The sequence below is a fragment of the Pomacea canaliculata genome, linkage group LG13 (assembly GCF_003073045.1).
Source record: "Pomacea canaliculata isolate SZHN2017 linkage group LG13, ASM307304v1, whole genome shotgun sequence".
Classification (NCBI taxonomy): Eukaryota; Metazoa; Mollusca; class Gastropoda; order Architaenioglossa; family Ampullariidae; genus Pomacea; species Pomacea canaliculata.
This window is the reverse complement of record NC_037602.1, coordinates 13,378,585-13,402,460: the sequence shown is the minus strand read 5'-3', so window position 1 is coordinate 13,402,460 and position 23,876 is coordinate 13,378,585. Positions and strand designations below refer to the sequence as shown.

General features: G+C 41.9%; 1 protein-coding gene across 1 annotated transcript in view; it reads left to right on the top strand.

Moving 5' to 3' along the window:
• The first annotated feature begins 6,631 nt into the window (after window positions 1-6,631).
• The window catches only part of LOC112554529 (neuronal acetylcholine receptor subunit alpha-10-like), a 42,402-nt gene continuing 25,157 nt past the window's right edge, over window positions 6,632-23,876 (top strand). The window contains exon 1 of the mRNA XM_025222327.1: window positions 6,632-7,082. The gene's annotated coding sequence lies outside the window, so the exon portion shown is untranslated. The remainder of the gene's footprint in view (window positions 7,083-23,876) is intronic.

The window sequence follows — 23,876 nt, the reverse complement described above, 5'->3', positions numbered from 1 at the left end:
GCGCTAGAAAGCCGCAGAAGAGTGTTTTTCACTCGCGACGATTTCTTGCGATCCACCGCTTCGGCACTCCCGACTTTTGTCAGGCAGCATACAGTGCGATCCCGAGGGCTGGCATGGCAGACTACAGCATTGCTTGCATCTTTGGTAACGGATTTGTACGGTTTGAATAACGTTACAGTTAATACTACTTTTTCATAGTTGGATTTCTATGATTTTTGTCATAGTTAACTTTATTATATTAAACCTGTAGTGGGTGGCTTTTCATTATTTTCACATTACTACCCTATACACTGCAATATGCACCACACACTACCATATATACACTACCTTATACACTGCTCTATACACTGCCCTATACACTCCACAACAGTTCATTGATAGCACACGATGTGTTACATTATCACTCTGTCACTTTGGGATGCAGTGTCTGTAAAAGCCAACCTTGCAGAAGTTACCCCTTGTCAGTATAAAACTGTACCAACGTGAACTCTTTTCCAACCGTCTTTGAGAAAGTTTTGACATGTGACAGCAAGCCTGCACAATATTTTGGATTTAAGAGCCAAGATCTTCACAAACCTCATGTGTTACAAGCAGTCAAATGTCATTAAATATAATAAATCAGACACAAGGATCCCACTAGTAGATAATGCTATTTCTTCTGTTGCAAGTCCACCAGCTGGACAACAGTGCACGTACATAAAATCTTTGGTTGAGAAAGCAAGACATCCACAAGTTTCACATTTAACAAGTAGTTAAACGGCTTTACAGTTATTCACAAATACAAACAAAATAATAGGATTGCCCACGACGCCTTATAAACACTTATCAACACCTGTCTTTATGGCTAGAATACAGTGTGGCCTGTGCTCTTTTCAAGCTTTACAAAAACTGAAGGAGTAGAGCATTCAGATCGTTTTCTCCGCGAAAAGAAGAAAAAAATGATTGTTAACGTCCAACTCGGGGGTCTGGTAGCTATGGAAATGTTATTGTTCCCCTTGTTTGCGCTTTCCTGACAGTCGCTGATGTGGACGAGAGAAGCACTGACTCATTGACGGCCTGCTGTCGGTGAGCACTTGTCGTCTGCTTCTTTTGTTGCTGTGCATGTCCGACGTCGATGCGGTCGCTGCTGTCAGCTATACTTTCTCTGCCTTGTGTTTACCTTTAAATTATTATATCACCTGTGTTTGTGTACGGCTGCTGACACGTTTAATCGACTGCTTGGTGGGCTCGAAAGGCAAGGAGAAGACTGTATTCGAGAATCAAAGTAAGAAAATGAACCTGTCCTTCTAAAGGCTTTCTAGACCCCCCAAAATGGCCCTGTCCAAAAGTGGCTGTACTACCGACAAGAAAATTTGGGCAAGGGCTTTCTGTCCTGTCTTCTTGTGCTAACAAGCAATACTGTAGAGATAAATGTTATAAGTTGGATTCTTATGACGTCAGGGTTGTTCCATATAAGAGAAATGTCTGTTGTGATGACATGCTTTCTAATATCAAGAAATGATGGGAAACAACTCACTGGTTGGTAAACATTTCCCTCCCTCACTCAAACAGACAGACACGACGCATCAAGTGAATAAGCTTGCTGACCCCACAAACAAACAAACAAACGAACAAACAAACAAACAAACAAACAAACAAACAAACAAATACAAAACAAACAGACCAGTAATCAACCAAACTTTTAAATAAACGAGAGAGACCGAGCAAGCAAGCAAAGAAACAAACAACCAAAAATAAACTCCACCCCAATATTATTTCCCAAATTCAGTGTGTCTCTCGGAACATAAAGCCAAGACTTAGGGGAGGCCAGACCGGAAGAGCTGAAATAAAAGGCATGCGCACACGGACGGGGATAGGTGTCAGCTGACAGGATCATCCCACCCTGCCTCCCAGTCACCATCAGCAGCTCCTCTGCCTTTCTACGCCTCTCAGGTATCGACAGCAGACCGGTCCGCCATCAGGACCCAGTGATCCATAACTGGACCGTCTCTTTGTGAGCGGAGGATGTAGAGATACTCCGGAAGTCAGAGAGTGCGCAGAAGAGGGGCCGCAGCTCCTGCCCGCGTGCACTTCCGGCATCCACGCATGAAACACATTTCATACGTTTGTCGATAAAGCTGTGTGATCAATGTCTCGTCACACTGAACCAGCAGCCCTATCTCATCACATTCCTTTAATGCCGCAGTCTCAACTCACTGGCGTTGATGTTGTAATTATTGATAGTAAACGTTTGGTGAAGTCTGACACACAAAAACACTCACATAGCAATGGCACATTAATGTACATGTGTGTGTGTGTGTTTGTTTGAGTCATATAAGTAGTTGAATGCATGTGCGTCAGTAGATGAATATATGTGGGCTCTTTAATTATTCCCCCCCCCATATTTTCCTCCTGCTCCTACTTACTTCAGGTTCACGTTGACCATCACGATGAAGTGCCATCTCATCAGAGAAATAAACATGTAGTTACATAACTCTGTCTTTATACTGGTTATTTTCATCAGACAGCAAAAAATAATGTGATCTTGAAAAAAATAGAATAAAAAATGCATGCTTATCTACCGGCTGTCGGGAAACATGGTCGTTTAGAATGATTTGTGTATAATTCATTTTTGTACAATTGTTTTTTTCCCCATTTTCAATGCTTGTTTGGAAATCCATTTGGCTTTTAATTTAAAATATCCTTGCTTATTGGTGTTAGTTTTCTTCTACTTCTTCACTACAACTGTCACCACTAAAACAACAAAAAAAAAAAAAAAGGAAAGAAATTAAGAAAGGAGAAAAAAATAAGAAGGAAATAATTAAAAAATGGAAAAAGTAAGAAATAAAGATAAGGAAAATGACGGAAGGCAATACAAAGAGAAAGAAAGAACGAATGAAAAATAAAAAGAAAAAATCAAGAGAAAGAATGAACGAAGGGATCATAAAGAAAGAGAAAGAAAGATACAGAGAAGGATAAAGACGGAGAAAGAAAAAAAGAAAAAGAGGAAAACGAGATAAGAAAAAGAGAGAAGGAAAAAGAGAAAGAAGGGAAAAAAAAAGAAAGAAAAGAAGTAAACTAGGAAGAAGGAAATTGTAATTTTGTCTGTTGCTCGTGAGCTAATCCTGCCAACCCAACCACTAGACAATATTGAAAACTTGGGAAATTAAACAAAAATAAGTGATACATGAATTTCTCTTCCAGGAAAAAAGTTTTTATGTTTTGTAAATAACTGCACGAAAAACATGGCGAAGGTCAGTAGACGGAGAACTAAAGAACCAGAAACTGTCCTGGAACAGCTTGGCTAACTTGCTGCTGACAGAAGGAAATGTCTTAGATACGAACAGAACTAAATAACTGTAGTATTGAATTTGGATCCTAACCTGTGCATACCTGTAGAAAATGTATTAAACCACCATCGATGGAATATTGCCGATGTCCTAAGCAACAAAATCGTTCATTTGCTCGTTCTCTCCTTGTCTTTTTATGCCTCTCTCTATGTCTCTCTTTCTCTCTCTCTCTCTCTCTCTCACACACACACACACGAGCGCATTCATACCCCTACCCCCTCACACCCATACTCCCCATCCTCAAAGTCAGACCAAGTTCTTGGATAGTTAGTGATGTTGAAGAAGTTTCGAGGCCAAAAGCCCATGGGACAGTAGGCGTTGTTTACACTGAGGATACAACTGTATGTTTACACAGAGGATGTAACTGTGTTTACACTGAGTATGCAACTATATGTTTACACAGAGTTTAAACTGTTTTTACAATGAAGATGTAACTCAGTGTTGATTCTAAGCATGCAACTGTTGGTCTCGTCAGACAGTCAGCCATCCACCTGTACAAGTCTGTGGTCAGGCCTATTCGTCAGACAGAGATCATGCTGGAACTCTTACGATTCTGTTCCCGCAACACTTCTCCTTGGTCCATCTGACCACACGATGTCTTGACATGGTCAGATAAAGCTCTAGCTAACACCCTTTCTCTCTTTCAGACTCAGGCTTTTGCAGAATCAAACCACCAAAGATGAAGCACGAAACGGAATTAAACAAATAAATGGACCCCGCAAAGCTCTCTTTGCCACAACGACGGCCGCGCAAATTAGAATAGGAAACATGGGAAACATCTCCAGATCGTCGGTCCTTCAGAAAGCAGGACAGGAAGGTTTCACAGACAGTGGATAATACATTAACTAGAGAAGAGATGATCAGACATCCATTCAACAGATCCTTAGAACGACAGAGAATTGAGAGAGATGTCAGGAACTGGTGGTAAGTTCGTCATGTTGTCTTTCCAGCCAATCAGAGCAAAGCGGATGATGATGACGACGACGACGCGCAATGATGCATTCTTCTGAATGATATGCGATAGACATCATCATCATCATCATGAAATCGAAATCATAGACACATGATGGTAGGGAAGAGAGTGGTTGCTCTGACCGGTGCTTGTGGTGCTCTGTGTGCACCAACCGGCAGTTCCTCGTCAAAGCGTCTGCCCTCGATATGAAGACAAAGAGCGCAGTATCCATGGCAAGCAGACGTGCCCTTTGCCCTCTTCGCGACAATGATCTGGGTGTGGAGTGGATGATGTGTGTTACGGCAGGGGTGTGATCGCTTGATTGGAGGTCCTGCAAGATGGCGAGAGAGAGAGAGAAAGAGAAAGTGAGCGAGGGAGGAAGAGAATCTATGGACGTGTGAATGTGCGAAGCGGGCGCGCGTGAGAGAGAGAGAATCTATGATATTTTTATGTGTTAATGAGTTTGAGTGTGTGTCCGCAGACAAGGAAATTGCAGCGAACTACAGAGACTTGCTCCATGTTATGCTTTCAATGTTTACAAGGGACCGCATTCACTATGTTCATCATTACCATTGACTACATTACAATTCACAGTTACCAACAATAACGATAAAAATAACACTATTAATAATTGTAAAATTATGAGGATATCAATAATAAAAAAATAAAAAAGGACATCTGCTACCGAAAGAACGGCCATCGCTCAGTTTGAAAAACACCGACAGTAAAGACAAGATGAAAGTTTAGTTGATGATTGAGCATAGTCGTTGACCACTTGGCAGCCATCTATCACACTCAAGGATGGACTGAGAAATTGTTTCTCGAAGTAAGGCCAGGGGAATACAAGGGGGAGGGGATAAGCTCAGAGTGTGTGCGTGAGAGAGAGAGAGAGGAGACGAAGAGACAAGCGACAAAGGAGCTGTTAGACTTGTTTAACAGTTCAATAAAAGTGTCATAAATCGCTGAAGTAATTTTATTTAATTACTGAGTCAAGCTGATTCCCACTGTTTTCTTTCAGTAGAGTGGGAGGAACTTCTAAACATCTATGAACAGAGGGTAAAACATGATAAAGAGAAAGAAAGTTTATCGGATTTTTTTAATTCAGAAAGACTAAACGACCAAGTGTTTGCCGATGAATTTTAAGTAGCATCGTTTTGAGAAATGTCTCAATAAAAACTAAGTAAGTTGTAGAGACAAAACAGGAAGTTAAATCGTAAAGAGGGTGATGACATTTTGTTCAGTTTTGTTTTCGGTAAATGTTTCAGCTTTGGGTTATCAGTGTTTTCAAGGCTGTTTGATGTATTGTCCTAATGAGTTTTGTCCGAGACAAGCACACAAGCTGGTGCAGACGATAGAAGTGCACAACAGGCTTTGACAAAGAACCCGTGCGTGCTTATTGACCAGAGTGCTTTAAAAACGACTGTCACTATATTTTTCTTCAAGACTCCTCATGCTAAGAGGTTGATAGATGTTAAAAGGCTGATAATCCCTTTAGCATAGCCAGCAAGCATCCATGCAGAGGCGGGGACGAAGACTCTTGCATGCGAAGATCGAGATGAAGCGTTTAGCATTAAAGGTATACTCAAGGCTGTCATAAGGCGAAAACGTTTAAAAAAATATATATTTAGTTACGATTGCAGTGCACGAGAGCAATGCAAAGAAACAAATAATTCGTTTCTCACTTTATTACTACTTACTAGCACTGTTAACGGTCAGCGATGTTTATAAAAATCGAAAAAAATCCAGTAAAATAAACAATTACTTTCCTTCCGCCGAGTAACCGCGATATCTTCCCGAGATGTCAAGCAGACGAACGTTCGTGTGACGTAGGACCAAGACAGGAAGTGTCGGAGATCATGACAGTGGCAACGGTGCTGGAGAGTGTGTCACTCTTCCTCTTTCTCCCTCACACACACACATTCACACATACACACGTACACACGTACACAAACCCTTTCACACTGTACCGAGTTCACTCCAGACACGAGAAACCGCGTCCGCGCTCTGGTGGACATTTAACGGGGTTTATAGGGGAGAAGGTGTCACACACAGCTTACCGTGCATCTCATGGCCTCCTGGTGGAAATGACCGGTAGACAACCTGTTGCAGCCAAGATTTGCGGAGTAAAATGAAAGACGCGCGTCGCAGCATTGACCCATGCACCCACATGAAGCTGCCAAAATGGCAGACAAGCAACTTTCATCACATTCACGCACACATGTAATCAATGTTAGCGACGACGACCAACGACGCACGCACAGGCGCGCGCGCATGCACATGCACATCGATTCTGCAGACAGCGAATTATCGGCGCCACTCATGTAGAACGTTTGTAGCCTTTAGAACTAGTCAGGCAATGTTAAGTCCGCGCTAAGAACCACCCCTTCGCTAGCTGGGTACAAAGTATGAGCGACAGTGAAAGATTCACTTGGGAGATCCACCCGATCCGTCGTATCTACCGTCTCATCATCGAAGTGCGAACTCTCGCAAAAGTCTCGCGTGGATAATCGAATCCTCCCTCCCCCAACCACTCTTCTTTCGTACCAGTTCTTCTTCTAGTTCTCAATCGGTGTAGAGTTTAGGCCGATGGAGACTTTAACAAGGCTCTGGGCTCTGGCGACTGCTAACCTTTCGCACGAGCGGTCGTTGTACGCCGGTGTGTGCGCGCGCATGCAAGGATGCGGCAGCGCGTGCAGAAGGTAGAGGCTGAGGCGAGTGCGTGGGGAGGCTTGCTGTGTGTCCGGAGCGAGACAAAGTATGAATTAACAACAACCATCCAAAAACTCAGCAGCAAGTGGGAAGTAAGTACTAAGTTTCAGTCTTTTCAAAGCATTCAGTCGTGAGAGAATGTCTCAGCCACTATTTTGAACTAGACTGGATAGCTTTCCTTACCAGGTACACATAAAAAATTTAAGCATCATATTTTCCCCCTTTAAACAAACCCGTTAAACAAAGTCCGAGGTTTTCTTTGATTCTTAAAAGTTAGCATACGTCACGACTTTTCTTCACGTGACACGTCGAAAACGATTATAATCGTCGCTCGATCATCTTGTGGTTCTAAGGATTTGTTTTCAATGGTGGGTCTCTTGTCAGGTGTATAAACACGAGTGTCATTTGGTGATGATTGTACTTGGTACCAGCTGTATTAACAACCTTCAGATTACTTCTTTAACAGCGTTACCTCGAGGGTTAACTTTGTAATTATGTTGCCTCGTGTTAAGTCGACTCCTAACTTTGTCCTCAATTAAAGCCTCGTCACAAGTCACTGGTTCTGTGAAGACTGAATATCAGCAATGATGCTTATTTTTCTCAGAAATTTTAGAAATATCTGTCACAAACAAATTATGAGAAAAATAAACTTCATTGCTGCTTTCAAAGCTTATATGATCATCAATAAAATAATTGAAAACACTGTCAGTATCAACTAGATATCTACACTAGTATTAAACAAGAAATAAAAGCACAGTAGTGTTGAGTATCGATGAAATGTTTATATATGTGTTGCCACAATCGCTGAAAAAGTATCATCAGTTATTACTAACATAAAACATTAATAATCCATTCCAATTCTTTTAAAGATGGTTGAGATAACAGCCGTAAAGTATGTCAAAATTGTGAAAACTTACACATCAAGATTTGACAGTGGTCTAGAAGTAGAGATTCGATAAGTCATACATAACAGTTTTAGCAAGGTCGCTCCTTAAAGGTTTTGGCATGGTCGTCCGTTAAGAGTTAGGTAAAGTCACTCACTAAGGTTTGTATGTATATAATGGCCATGGTAGTCCCCACATTTTGTGGAACATGTTTTACTTAGTTCAACCACGCTCGCAATCTTGATGTGGGTTATTGGTCAATGATATGTTGTTACAGAAGCCACTTTACACTAGAGTTGAGAAGGTTTAGGCAACACCAAACACTCCTGAAGGAGAAACACTTGTTTATACTGACTTGTTGTCGAAAGGAATTTCTATTATTTAATTTTAACTAAAATAATAACAGAAAATCAAGAGCAGATATGATCTGTTACAATTTAGATATGCTTACTTTGTAATGCAGACAAAGTTCAGAAAATATTTATATGTATACTCCAGAACATGATTATACATATGAACTTTTCTACCACTTTTCACCATTAGCTATATTTACATAATAATACTCCACAGCATGATTACATCTATCCGTATAAATGTTAAACACAAGTAATGAGGGCTAGCGATAGTTCCATGATAGTGCCATGACATATTAATTCATTAAAAGATTATAACAAAAACCAGGATCATATTTATACAGTAATGTAGCTGAAGAAGTCTCCATAACGGTTTGCCAGATGTGTCTACAGCAGGACACCAGACGATGTTTACAAACAACAAACGGCACTCTAGTCCAGCACGGGTACACCAGAGCATGTCTGCACAGACACCAACCAATGTTTAGACAGAAGTACACCAGACCTTTGCACACATTCAAGGCACACTCACAAGGACGCATTCGAGACACGCTCAGCAAGGACACGGAGCGATTCACAAAGCGAACTATTTGCAATTTCTAGCCCCACCATGGCCTCCAGGACTGTCGGCGAAGCCCTCAATTCCATTTCATGACCTGCACGTGAATTGCATCACAGCCCAGAGGCATTCATGATTGTTTTTAGCATTAATAATGTTTAAATTATTTCAAAATCCAGCTTATTATTTGTTGAGCTATTGGATTTGTGATGCCCCGCAAAAAACCGTATCGACACTGAAATCGTTGAAACTTTAACATGGCCTTGACCCGTTTTGAGCCGTTAATAAACTGGGTCAAGGGAATTGGCTGTGCCACTGTGGATTCTACATAACTCACTTGTTGTCAAACTGTTTTGCTTTGTTGAGTTCTGACCATTGTGATTTGGACACAATTCTAACCTGAATTTTGGACGAGAGTCGTTGAGGAAGCTGGTAGAGTTGTCTGTCCCTGTCGATTGGTTGAACACGTTGGACGGTCGCTGAAGTCGGTCAGGTCGATTGTGAGGCTGGTCGCCTCTCGTCAACTGTAAGATCAAAGGAGAAGTGAGGGAGGAAACAGTATGATGATCACAAGCAATCTCTAACGAAGAGGGTGGGTGCCGATCGGGTGGTCAATTGTTGCACAAAGAAGAGGGACTGAGTTCACGATGAATACTCAGGTAAACGCTAGTGACGCAGGGCTGCTTGCTCCAGGTGTCTGTCTTCTGAGACAACTCTGGATGTTTCTCGTCTAGATATTTTTATGAGTTACAAAACTCTCCCTAAGGGAATGAGATAGGGATGAGGGGGGAGAAGAGAGAGAGAGAGAGAGTGAGATCGGTTCCACAGATGAGAGAGAGAGAGATTTAAGGGGAATCTCAGTTTCAGATATTTTTTTTTTAGCATTATTACTTGATTCACTCAAGCCTACTCGATTCACATAGCTTGGTGACCATTCCTATAAGTTTTTCTTTGGCAATTAGCATGCCTTGTCAAATCTGATACGATAATTGAGAAAATACAAAAAAATCCAGACCTCAAAGAATTCGATTTGGAGCGGGAGTCGTCGTCTCCCCCAACTACCAAACAAGAGTAGCGAAGGCAGGCCTTGACAGAATCAGCGACAAGATACAGGGATTTCATGACAGTTGTTTGCCTAAGACAAAGTGGAGGGCTGCAAGATCACTGGTATTACCCTCCTGTTCAGCTCCATCATGCTCACCCCCCAAACACTTCCGCAAGTCCCCCCTTATTTCACTCACCCACACTGACAAACCCCACTTCTCCTCAGGCTCCCTTCCCACAAGCCTCTGCATGTCGGGCAAAATGTCTCGGGTGGTAAATCTCACGACATATCAATGGGGTGGAACCGACAAAATGACGGGCTAATTTTTTGTGTGATATTTGCTTAAGATCAGGAAGCTAAAAAATCTGCTGTAACTTTAATGCCACAAATATGAGAAGAGCAAGGAGACAACTTTGATACTTTGATACTTGGAGACATACGAGAGGATTTCGAAGATAACTTTGATAATTGGATGCAATGGAACCGAGTGCGAAGGTATTTTCAAGGATTGACTACAGGAGAGGACTAGAGATGGACTGTCACTGCCATGTCACTGACATTAGTCTCGACAGTGAGCATCTTAGGAGGGTCGTGTTTAGTGTGTGGGTTGGTGTGGGTTGCAACCCGACTTGCACAACCTAGAAGTGAATTGCAGTAGACAGCCAAGGGTTGTTGTTGTCATGTGCAGCCATGAATACATCCATTTTCGTGAGAACAATGTATATCGATACTACAACAAATTGCTGTAGCCTGCTAGTAAGCTATGAAAGCAAAAGTTTATAGAAACGATTTTTTTCGCAGAAAATCTCATTTTTTTCCTAAGAATTTGTTATGTGCATCGTTCGATGTTTTCAAAAAGTTTCGAGAGACTGTATAAAAGTTTTAGTGCACGTGTGGAACATTTGAACTTTGTTCTTATTGTGGCTATCAATCGCCCTCAGCTTGCACCGTGCTTGCAGAAGGTTTTGTAGACCGACCACAGAAAAACAGATAAAGAAAGATTCTCGGGATCTTTAATTGCTCACTTTTAACCCTCAGTGCCAAGAACGAAATGTCTGAAATGAGGATTATGTATTCAAGGATTGTTTTGTTTGTATTTCACAGTGTCACCAACAAGATCATGAAGTCACCAACAAATTGAAATGCTTGAGGCAAAGCAAGATAATGAAACGTGTTCCCAAATTTCTAATACTTATGTTAAGGGAAGGATTGAAGGAACTGGAAGAACTGCAGAACGATTCTTGGTAAATGAGTCAAATGGATGTTCTTGAGTGGCCATGATGAAGCTTGGGGTGAGTGGTTGTGTCAATTAGCCAAACTTTTTCTGTCTGCTTTCCCATTCGACTGGCTGCTACATTCCACATACAACGCGTGGACAGAGTGAGTGAGCACGCAGACATCCGGAACATCTGATTCGCTCATGTGCATAACTGCACGCTTCCGAGTGACCCGCTCCTGACCCCGTGACGACTTCAATCTGTTCACCCTGCCATGACCAGGCGGTAGAAGGTCTTGAAAAATGATGTCTTCGTGGGCGCCTTTGGCCTGTAGCTGCGGAGGTTAGCTTTGCATGTGTACAATATACAACACAAAGATGTACATCTCAAGTTCTCACGTCTTCCGTGCGTCCCATGTCTTCAGGGTCCAGACAAGAGTGCAGATGAATATTCTGGTCCAACAGTCCAGGGTCGGGTGCGCGACAGATCAAAGGAAACAAGTGACACATGGTCCAATGAATCATCCTCCAGCCTCAGTTTGTGGGTGGGGGAGACTGAAAAGAATATTAAACTAATTTATGACAAAGTGGGATGAATAAAGTGTGTTGAGGAGGAAACTTGTCTGGTGGATAAGTCATGACGATGGACAGCGAGCGGAGGAGGAGACTAACATGATAGATGACCTCATGGCGTGGTGGTTGATAGAGTGGCAGAGAGTAACCATAGAACTATGCAAAGAAAAATTGCAAATTATCGTATGTTCATACAAGTCATAAACGCACTTTATAGTTTAGCGAGTCTGTAAGGACTACAGACAGACATAATGAAAAAGGCGGACAGACAAACAATTGGGTGGAAGTACGCACGCACTCACACACACATTCAACCCCACCTCCCCCCTACACATGACTATCAGTCTAATCCAGACATTTCTATGTCTTCTTTGAATGGAAACTGTCGTTTTAGAGAGAAGATGTGTAGACGCGGCAGCTGACCTGTTCTGGGTGATGGTCAGCAGCTCCAATACTGGACGACCAGTCCAGTCTGACGTTTGTAAGTCAGTCTTCCTCTGGCCACCGAAGAGATACTTTGAAGGACAGTCCTTGACAAGGTGTGTCGGGTCACATGGCCAAATTCTTTATCTGCTCACAGGTCTATATTGTCTGTAAAGTGTGCGTTGAAAATCGGTCGTCCACCGATGGAATAGGAAGTGTGATGGTCGTGGAGGGTTTCACGCATGATGTTCTCCAAGAAAATGTTGAACAGCGCTGGTTATAGAGGCCACCCTTCCCGTACATCTACTGGAGTGCGAAAGTAAGCACTTATTTGGTTATCCAGCAATACTCCGCTCGTTGAACGATGGTGCAGCTCTTTGAGGCCTTCTTCGATGTTGAATTTTCGCTTTGCAATCTCAGTGTGCTCACCCTCCAATGTTTTCTGACCTTCCATTTTTGCTTTCCTCTAGTCCAGCATTATACTTTTACCCTTCAGGACCATCATTTCACTCCACTCTGGAGATCTCCCTAAGGAAATCCCTTTACTTTCCAATTAATCACTTCTTAATTACCGCAAGTATATTTCATTAGTATATTTAGTGACCACAAATGGTATATATTGTGATAAGACAGTTTTGATGAATTATCGCATATTGCACAAACTTCTGTTAAAACATCTAATGGTGCACACATCAATGATGAACTTATGAATAACTAATGAATTATTGCTTGGTGCGTTGACTTTTAATATATTATTTCTTGGTGTATGGACATTTAACATACTATTTCTCGGTGCATTGACTTTTAATATATTATTTCTTGGTGCATTGACTTTTAATATATTATTTCTTGGTGCATTGACTTTTAATATATTATTTCTTGGTGCATTGACTTTTAATAAGTTCTTCAGGTACATGGACTTGTAATACATTACCAAAAAGTCCTCCGTAGTGATGGCGTGTACTGAGTTCTTACATGGTAGACGAACTTAATTAAAACAGCACACGAGTTCCTCTGATGTACAGCTCCAGGCGCAAATTACAAAGAAAAAGAAGGAAAAGAAAATCTGTTCTGGGGCTGGCCTCTATTAGAAAAGGAAACTTATTAATCTCTCATTTGCAGAAGATGGAGGAGGGGGAGTAGCTCTAACAGACCTTGTCAAATCACATTCCTTGCTGTGGCTATTTATGGCCGGGAGCTGGACGGTGTTTGAGATATTGTATCGAATCTGTGGACTAATGAACAATCTTTTCTTTCCTCCGAGGCTGCTAACATTGCGCCGGAGCGTGCAGCTTCTCAGATTTCACAAGATGAAAGAGGAGGTGTCGAACCTCAGGCGTTGAGCTCGCAGTTTAATCTGAACTCCGGAGTCCTTGATTGAAGCGCAGGCAAGAAAACATTTCGTGTTTGTAAGGGCCACCGTGTTTCCTCGCTTGATAAGGTATGACCTCCCACCCCGCTAAACATTCTTATTATTCTGCAGCGTGAGTCGCTTTCAGTGCAATTGGTGGAGTCAGAACAGAGAACCGGGTAGGATTGGGATTGCAGTGGGTAGGTCAATAGACTTTGTGACCCATTTCCAGGCAGACATGATGTTTTAATATTGATCATATTGTTCTTTATAGAGATATCGAGCACTTCATCCTTAACACAGGAACCCTGAGCAGAATAGATGCATTCTAAAGGCAGGATGTGGGACATGATAGCTAGAGCTTCACCTGCAGGCTCGCACACGTGTGAAATATACTGTTGCTGCAGGAGGAGGAGAAAACGTTTTTTCACCATCACCATCATGCCAAGACAGGTATGGCAGGGAGGAACAAAGTTTTGTGTGCGAAAGAGAGAGAAAGGAGAGTGAGGGGAGACTTAACGAGCAGGCAAGATTTAGTTCAACACATGTATTTGCATGTTTGCGGTCTGTTCTCCACTTTACACCTGGGAGTTGTTTCCAGTGACGGCGAGGTGTGCGGTGCTGTCTGTAGTTAAGAACACCAGATTCAAAGCCAACAAAAGCTTTGTCACAAATTACCGCTGATAGCTAGCTATACCCTGATTACACGCGGCTCCTGGGAATTTAGTGGATCAACACTGTTCCTCTCGAAGAGGACTTCGTGAAATGTGGTCTCTAGAATGATGGGTGATTGACAGTGAAGATTGATGCAAATGCATTATATATTTATATATTTTACAGCTGCACAGCTGCTGTAGCGAAAACGAGACTCAGACACGTGATGGACCTATTACAGTCAGACAGCTGCAAGGGTAGGGCGGGCTACACAGGAGGTGGGACTAATGTTTTTCACCTGCATCTTGTTTTTCGTTTAAAAAACCGAAGCTCTTTTGATTGGTTTTATGGAGCACACAACTCGGGGGTGTTGGTGGGGTGTGTGTGGTGAAGGGGTCACATCTATGAATCACACGTGGCGGGAGGGGGATCTACGGAGCTCCAAGGTGTGCCTACCTGTGTCTACATGATAACCTGAACTAGCGTTGCTTCCAAGCCATAACTGATAGCAGCGGTTTATACCCCAATTACAACAATTACAAGGTGCACTGAGCATGCTGCAGGTCAGAGGATGTGACCTTTGTGCATAAACAAGTCTGCGGACTTGAGGAGCAGCACGTCTACCTGGTTCCATGACGTCAGCGCCGCTCGGAAGCGAGTGTTTTTTCCATTCACTTCCGCTACCGACCTGTTCCACGCATGCGCCAACAGTCTTACGCTGTTGCCAACCTAACAAATCAACACCTCTTGTCTAGCAAATCATTCTACATTCACACTCTCCACACCCTAACCTAACCGACAGCCCAGCGCGTTCTAGCGGAACCGACAAAACACAAAGACAAATGAACCCGAGAAAAAATGGTAGAATATGAATCGTGTACAAAATAAATCCCAAATTATTTTACAACCGAACCTGAAACTTTCATACTGAAAGTCGTTGGTTTTACCAACTACTCTACAGCAGCTTCAGAAAGAATGATCACTGGTTAAGTTCTTTGAAGTTATGCACACCGTAAAAGGAACAAATATTACAAGACAGTGTCGCAAATAAGTAGGAAATATAAAATACCTTGCCCCCATGTGACATACTTTAAATAGACTCCTAGAACAGTAACAGCAGAAAAAAAGTTTCTTGGGTCGAATCTTTTCACTATTTTGATTACTTCCCTTTTTCTGGCATCAGTATTTACATTTTGCCAGGGACAAGTTTGCTTGTAGCTTCAAACACAGGATTTGACCGAATCGCTTTGAGAAGCCTCAGTAGAAGCACTTGTCGTGGCAGACTCATTCCACACTGCTTGATCGCATGACAAGGCGCACGAGATCGGCAACTGTAGAGAGACTGAGAGATGAGATTGTCTGAAGGCTGTAGTTGGGTGTAAGCACAACAATGGTGTTTGAAATTGCTGGTCAAGTCCTTATCAAGACAGGAGACACACCAAATGAAAGCTGTTTGACTAAGGCATCGCTCTTGCTGTCTGCTGCAAACTCCAATCATTCTCTCTAGAAATATCTATAGGTCTGCAATGTATCCTTCAGGGAGCATCTTTTGTGGGTTTCTGTCTGCTTTATGTTGTCATACGTTTGCATAGCTTGTGATCCGACGCTGAGAACAGTAGAAGTATTTAATAATGCTCTGTATAGGTGCAAATATGGAAGAGACTGTAGTGAGTACTAAGAACAATAATGTTCATGACTAATTAAATCCCTATTTCGTAACAGCTAATTACAGAAATTGGGTTTGGGCTTTGTATGCGGTCTTTAGAAGATTAAAAGCCAACATGTTCCAGTGATGAAAAGTCATTGTTAGGTCGGCTTAAATTCATTTTTAGAGTTGTCTTTATTCGACATTTATTGTCCTTCTTTTTATAGAACGCTCGTCTGTTTTGGTCTGTTCCTCAAGTCTTCTGATGGTAAATTAGCCAAAATGACTTCATTACATGCATTGCCATACAGCGACAGCTATATTACCACATAGAGTAAACAAATATCCGTAGTGACACCACCAGTACTACATATAACGATAATAAAACAATATATAGCGAAAAAGAAGGTCAGGTTGATGTCGGAACCATTTCCAGCAAAACGATCTTTCCTATCAAGCTGTGTTTTCGTGTTGGCAATGACACGCCGAACAACAGTATCACATGGCCGTTCTACCCGTATCCCTTCCCACCCTGCTCAAGTTCCTCTCTACAATGGGCTTTCCCTGTCAGTTTGCCTGTCTGTCTGTGGTTTTTTCTGTTGTCGTCACAACTCACAGCCGTCACAGCTGCTCAGTCAAGCGCTTCGTGGACAGGTTGCTCTCACACCCGAGGGCGAGGGGACTCACTAGACCTTGAACCACGTGACTGGTGCGAGATGGGTTATCAACCTCTGAGCACGGCCTGCTTGCTAAGGTCTGGCGCCCGCGTCTGTTTACCTTTTGGTTATCTACTGACACACACCAGTCACACCGACTCGAGTTTGTTTTACTTTCGGCTACTCGTGCACCAGCTTGTTTGCTTTTTTGTTTTCATCTCATGCAGACTAATTCCACGCTATCATGTTCCCTCCACTGCCCGGGTATGAGATAAAGCTCGAGAATAACTCTAGCACAAAGACCTCTGCCCTGCTAGTGTGCTGACTGCATGTAAAGCATAGAAAGTCCAAAAAGAGAGAGAGAAAGAAATAGAGAAAAGGCTACTTTAATGAATAAAATGTTCTTTTTCATCTACAGACACAATGTACTGAGTAACAACACTCTGCTAACTGCATGTGTGACAGTTCTGACACAGGTACCTAGTTAAACGACAGGAGCCTGTTGGAAGAGGATTTTTAAGGAAGCTACTGATCCACAGTCTGATGTCCATGAACTCGAACTAGACATAAAGATAAAACAGCGTGTTTGTGCGTGCAAAAACAAAACGGTTGTGTACATTCATTGTTATCTTACTCCGAACATTGAGAAATGTACACAAGCCATAACAAGCAAAGTACAAAAAACTACAAGCGATTATCGTCTTTTACAATGAAATTGTCCAGCCTTGAAACAATGTTTTAGTCGATCCAGGAAGTGCAGCATTGCAAGAAAGGTATCTCCGACAGTGACAAATGTCTCCAACAGAAAAATCTTTTTCTTTTTGGCATATTCACCAGACTTTTGCGGTGCACTGCCCTTTGCCTCTAACTCGCAATTTTCAATGACAGGTCTTGGCGTTGAGAGGTGGAAGTGAGGCAAGAGCAGGGGAGGTAACGAGGCTGTAGAAATTCGATGGAGGTTGAAAAACACTGGTGATGGAAATGGGAAAATATCGGAAAGTAGTCGCGGGTCTGGCCCGCTGTCAATAAACTAGCAATGTGCAGCGCCATGGATGTGCGAAATGCGATAGCTTGGCCTTAGTCAGCCAAGGAGAGTAATTAGAATGTTAGCACTGGAGAGTTAGCTCCCTTTTAAGGGGCCGCTGAGTACACAGTTTAACCGGAACGCATGCGCAGTGCCGTTTGTCTTGTGGCTTCAAATGTCCAATTGCTTAAGTCCACGAAATAAGAGTAAGCGAAACATTCCCTAACTCAGACAACATCGACAACCATACATCTTTGTCGATTTCTAGGGGAATATTGAATGTATTCGAAATAAAGCGACAAAATCCCGTGGTGCAATGGTTTAAAGTCCAAATGACGGTTAAATACCACTGCTCCTGCGCTTCATAAAATGCCACGAGCGAGCAAGAGATGTAAGGCACGGAGGGAAAGTGTAGGGGCTGAGGGGGAAGATAGGGGAGGGGCAACAGACACAAGTTAGATCTTGTGTAAGTAAATAAAAGCGTTAAATGATAAAACAAGTGTCAACGTTACAATTACTTCTCATTTTAACCGGCAGTTGGTCAGCCGACTCCAATATTCTTTTCGCTGTCATCATTTTCACACAACTCGTCTCGGCTTAACCCCTTCACACCCTAGGCAGGTCGATACCGATATAACCTATTTGGATGCGTCCATTTGGAAAAGTAAGAGTCAATCCTAAAAAGCTTGCTGGGGCCAAACACGAGGTCTCGAGGATAGTCTGGGATTACTTGGAGTCTGACGGCTCAACCCGTGTGGTACTTAACTCACAACCATGTGATCGATTGTAGCTCCAACAAGAGTAATTGTCTTCAGCCTTCTTTTTTAGGATTTCCAGAACGTTTCGGGCAGTCACGATTTGTAGCATTATTGACCTTAAAACTGCTTTCAATCCCCACTTCGACAAATAGGATTTTCTCGTGAAACCTCCCTACATAGAACGGCTTATGTCATTGGCTGGAAGGCGACGTCTCACATACAACGGCTTATGTCATTGGCTGATAAGTTATTTTTAGATGAAGAAGTGCCCGATAGTTGCATCTCTTCTCAATCCAAAGAGAAGGCTATACACGGATCAGTCAAAAATTTACTAGGATTCCTCAGCCGATATTACAACAACCCTTTACCTTTTATCATTTTCCTTTGTCGTCAACAACTTTTTTCAGAAACGATTTAGTTAGTGTCCCTGTGTCTAGTGGTCTGTGATGGATGTGAGAGAAACTGAGGATAACTTTACAGATATCTATAAAACTCAAAAGGAAGAAAGCACGATGATCGCTCAGTGAATGGGAAACGAATTTAACACTCTGGGCACCACACAAAAAGTATTCATCCTTTACTGCGACCACTGATAACTGCACCAGAGAGACACTCCAGAAATAATTCTGGTGAAGACTTTGCTAACAGTGTTGCTAACTGATATTTGTGACATACCTCTTGTATTATTTATTTCACGAGTCGTGTTCTTGGTGTTTTTTTCATACAGCTAATCTCACACACAATATGTGGATATCACAGATGTACTGATTGCTGCGGTGGATAACTTGCATGTGGATCTGGATATGTATTTTAGTACAACTCAACCATCACTTCCTTTCCACCCGCTACAATAAAAAGTGTTCAGATGAATACTCTTCTGAAAAGAAATGTCCAAGCGGCATCAGTTTCGAAATTTGTTTTGCACACTCGGTAAATGTTTGTCGGTTCGTAAATGGTTTGCAATGCTCGTACTTTACGGTACTTCTACAGCAAGATACTCGTGAAGTACAATATTCCCAGTAGACAGTACAATTTTAGGACAATACAATACAATACAATACAATACAATACAATACAATACAATACAATACAATACAATACAATACAATACAATACAATACAATACAAGAAGTTCAAATACTAAACAATAAAATGCGGTGTAGTATCTTACAATATTCATATTATTATACAAGAAATCCAATACAGCACTATATAAGATCAGACTCACACAATACAGTCAATGGCTGACATGTGTTTTCATGTTTATAAACGGTAAACATTTGCTCTGTCGTTGCGTACTCGCTGGTGTTTGAGTTCAGACCGTCCGTCGTCTGCCTCTCTGTTTCTAACCCGAAGGATACTGTAATACCCAATTTTCCCACACACTAGCTGTAGAAGTGCATGTAAGGTGATTACCCAAAGGCAATAAGAACTCCATGAATAAGAAATTTAATCGAGGCGAGAATAAGCTCATTAGCATCCTTTGTCCAGCCGATATCTTGTCGGTCGTCCTCTTGGGTTACAAGAGACGATCAGCAGACGAGTCGGGCGTTGGCGGTGACCACAGGTTTCTGATGACACTTTGATGAGCACCAGCCAGACATGTTTTCACTCTTTAAATCATCTCTGACTCTTTAGGAAGAGCATAGAAACTACAGTTTACTGTTCAAATTACCTTAACGACACTACAATAAATGGGTACTACTCCCAGCTATACATATAAAATGAGTTGTTTATGTATATTGTTAAAAAGCAGAAAAAACTATCATTCGTAAGTTAATGAATCAAAGAAATCAAAAGATTTTCAAAAGAACCACACATCTATATCAGCAATAATATTCAGGACTAGTTTTTATTGAATCATTAACAGGCTATTTACTGTAGAACAGAACGGGGTGCCAGTAAAAGCGTGTTTATAACGCGGGCCACCCCAGGGGAAGAATTCACTTTAGAAAGCAATAAACACAAGTAGAAGCACAAATTGGTAGAAACACACTATTGCTTCTTCACTTCACGCTGAAACAGCAACACAAATGTTTGTGGAGGATGCCTTGGCCCGCACCTCACTTCGCGAAAGTCGAGAAAACAGATGTGAGTCGGTGTGTCTGCAGTCTCTTGAAAGGTGATGTTTTCTCACCTTAATGTGATTAGTTGGCTGTCTCGTCCATTCGAAATTGCATCCGCGCAATTCCCAAGTTTGATCACAAGAAGAAAGCTGAAATCTTGCTTCATTCATAATGACTGCCGGTCACCTAGTGCTCCAGACGCTCTGCATTAACTTCTCCTCTTCAGCAAAAAGCTATCCTTTCTCGCATCCTTTTCTCGTCTCTCGCGAGATTCAAATTCACGACTTTCCTCTTTTGAGGGAGAACTGCCGTGCAAAAAAACGCAAAAGAAAAAAAAGATTTCGTGATTAGCACTCATGTCTGGGCGTTTTCCATACAATGATTCACAGACAGACCCACATTGCAGACGTGCTGTCTGACTTTCTTGAAGTCTCCCTACAGTATCTGTTGGTGTTCACAGCTGGACATATATGTCTACCAACGGAAAACCATGGGAAGAATTTTCGACAGGAAATAAATAGATGTTTTCACTTGCTCGGGATCGTTCATATATTTACAAAGACGGATATCTGTTGAACATAATCTCAAACCTTCCTGAAACCACCTTGTTCCTCACCTACAGTATTGTTTTCCTCAATGCAGTCATGAATGCACTTGTTGAGAATGCAACTGTAGAGTTTACTGCAGGTGTTTAGAAGAGGAATATCACGGTAATTATCCGGTTGATTGACATCACCCTTCTTCAACAAGGGCTGAATAACGGCTTCAGTCAATGCATCAGGAAATTTTTCATGATTAAATAGGTGATTAAAAAAGGAGACCCTAAAAGGGGAGATAGTTTATAAGGAATGTTTGAAAAGTTCCCCAATCAACCCGTTTGGCCCTGCTGCTTTACTATTCCTCAGGGGTTGTACTGCCCGCACTACTTCTTCCATTTATCATCATTATCATCATCCACATCAGCAACAACAGCAGCAGCAATATGTGTAGTGTTAACGTTATCTATGCTTGACTTGCTTGAAACAGCAAAGGAATTAAAAATCTTTCCAAAACATAGCCCAGTAGACCACATATTTATTCTAATGGCACAGATACAGAAGCGATTGGTCAGGCACAAAAAACTTTATGTAGTTTACATTGAGTTTTATAAAGTCTGTGACTCTGTAACGAGGACAAAACTGTGGCAAGTACTCCAGAAGACTGGCATGCATGGAAAAATGTACAGAGCCATCAAAGCTCAGAACTGCAAGTGCCCGTTCTGTCAGGATGAAGAAACTGAAATACACTTTCTATTTGTCTGTCCTATGTAAGCTGATTTAAGAAAAAGCTACATCACCCCAAAATATCATAAAAGACATTCTCTATTCAGATTCCAACTTATAATGTCCGACACTAGAATTAATATTTCTAACCCCTAGTCGCAGTTGTCTACAGATCGGAGAGATAGGTCCCTAAAATAACATATTTATGTGTTCTCTTAGTACTTGTGTTTTTGTAGTTTACATAAGTAACTTATTATATCTACTACAATTGTAAAAATGTTGATAATCCTATACAGTGTGCGTATCACTGATATTTTTATGCTCCCCTTGAACCGGGCCGATGGGCTATTCAATAAAGTTCTGTCATGTTCTGTTCAATCTCAAACCTTCTCCAGGTAAAAAGCATCGTATCCTGAAACTAACCTAAAACCTCCTTCTGGTAAAAGCCTCATCTAGTGATGATGTATTCATCGTCCATCTTCCCCACCCCGTGCGGCTAATGCTTCAGAGGTCGACAACGACAAAGGAGTAATTCTTCATCAGGCGAAGTGAGTGATGTCCCCTGTAGAGGCTGCTATACCTGCCAGCACATCTCTGCCTTCCCCGGGGTTCAGCAAGTTCTCAACATTAAAGCTTAAGTGAATGTAAAGTTCCATTGTCTCACTGACAGTGAAATGTGATTCATCGTTAAATCACAAAAAAAGAGAACGGACGGTTTTTAGCGCTTTTAGTGAGCGAGGCAAACTACGGCCTGTCACCGTTATAAATTACAAATACTTGCTTAGTTTGTAGAAGCAAATCAAAGGGCTAAGGCGTCAAATGCTGTTAATTAAAACTTGCTGAAATTAAAAGTATTTGGCTATTAGGAAAATCACACACATACATTTTGTATGTATATAACTTGAGAATAATAAAATATTACAGTGGCGCAGACTTTCGGTCTCTCCACACGCGCTGCCCACACTCTCATTGGTTTGTTTGTTTTTTTGTTTTAACTAAACTTGATTACTGTAACTCCTTACTTGCTGGCTGCCATGAATACCTTCTTCACAAACTCCAGAAAGTACAGAACTGTGCTGCACGTCTGGTGCTTAGAGCAGGACACGTGACCACGCCACCCTCTCCTACGTTTTCTACACTGGCTTCCCATCCGTACTGGCATCCAGTACAAACTGTCCGTGTTGTGTTTTAATTTCTTTGCCGACTCCTGCTATAAGTATTTCTCTAGACTTCTTCCTTCCCTTCCTCACACCCAGACAACTCCGCTCTTTGTCTGATGACCGTACCTGTGACAACAACAACATCGCTACTGTGCAGCAAAGTAGTGTAACTCTCCTCCCTTCCGCCACCTACCCACCATCGAATTCTTTAAACGGTCACTGAAAATTCATCTCCTCCACGAGCATTGCTTCTAACAACAGTCTACTTAGTGCTAGTCTATCTTCTAACCCTTTCTCCAACTTTTCTTGACTTCTTTCTGTTGACTAGTCCGCCTGCTCATCTCCCTCTACTTTCAGTCCTTACCGTTCCTTACCCTATTCCTCCTTCCATCTTCTGTGTTTGTCTTTCATTACTTGTCTGCATTTTTGTTCCTCCTTCCGTGCTTCCATGTCCCGCTGTGATGAGAGCGTGCTCTTTCATGATGATGCACTGTATACATCTATTTATACATAATGCGCAATGGTTATTATTCTTTCTTTGTAATTTAACGAAGCAGGAGGTTGGTGCAGTGAGATGTACGAGGGCTGAGATGCCTCTACTTAGGGCAAAATAAACTGGAAGTGATGGTTTAACTGCAGAACAGAGAAGGGACTCACGAAGACATATTCGATCAGACGTTTCGGCGCGTGCGTGGGGCGATCAGATGACTGATTTCTATGCGTGGCTGTGTGTTGAGAGGGAAGTGATGCTGCACCCCGAGTCATTTATAAAACTTAGACAATGGTGTGAATGTCACATCACTCCCTCTGTGAATTTAAATTTTGTATACTGATTTACTGGATTTGAAGGTTATAGAAACCCTGTCCTTTGGAACAAGTGGCTTGATTCTGTATATTTATCTGCAGCTGTACATACCATGCTAATCAACAGGTAATTTTTAAAGTACTTATTAATAGATGGAAGTATAATGAACATACCTACATACATTGGCTAACTATCCCCCTTTAAAAGGAGAATATGCTTGATGACCATATTCTACTTATGTTCAACCTCTAGGAAAATATCCATTTGTCTATAGCAGGGGTCTCAAACTCGCGGCCCGCGGGCCAACTGCGGCCCGCCGGACAAAAGTTTGCGGCCCCCACCTCAATATCAAAGTTTCATGTTAGTGCGGCCCGAGTTTGATACTGTTATATCTTCTCCTCTCTCGCTCCCACAGAGGCAGCCCAACGTGTCTTATTTGCACAGAGAAAGTT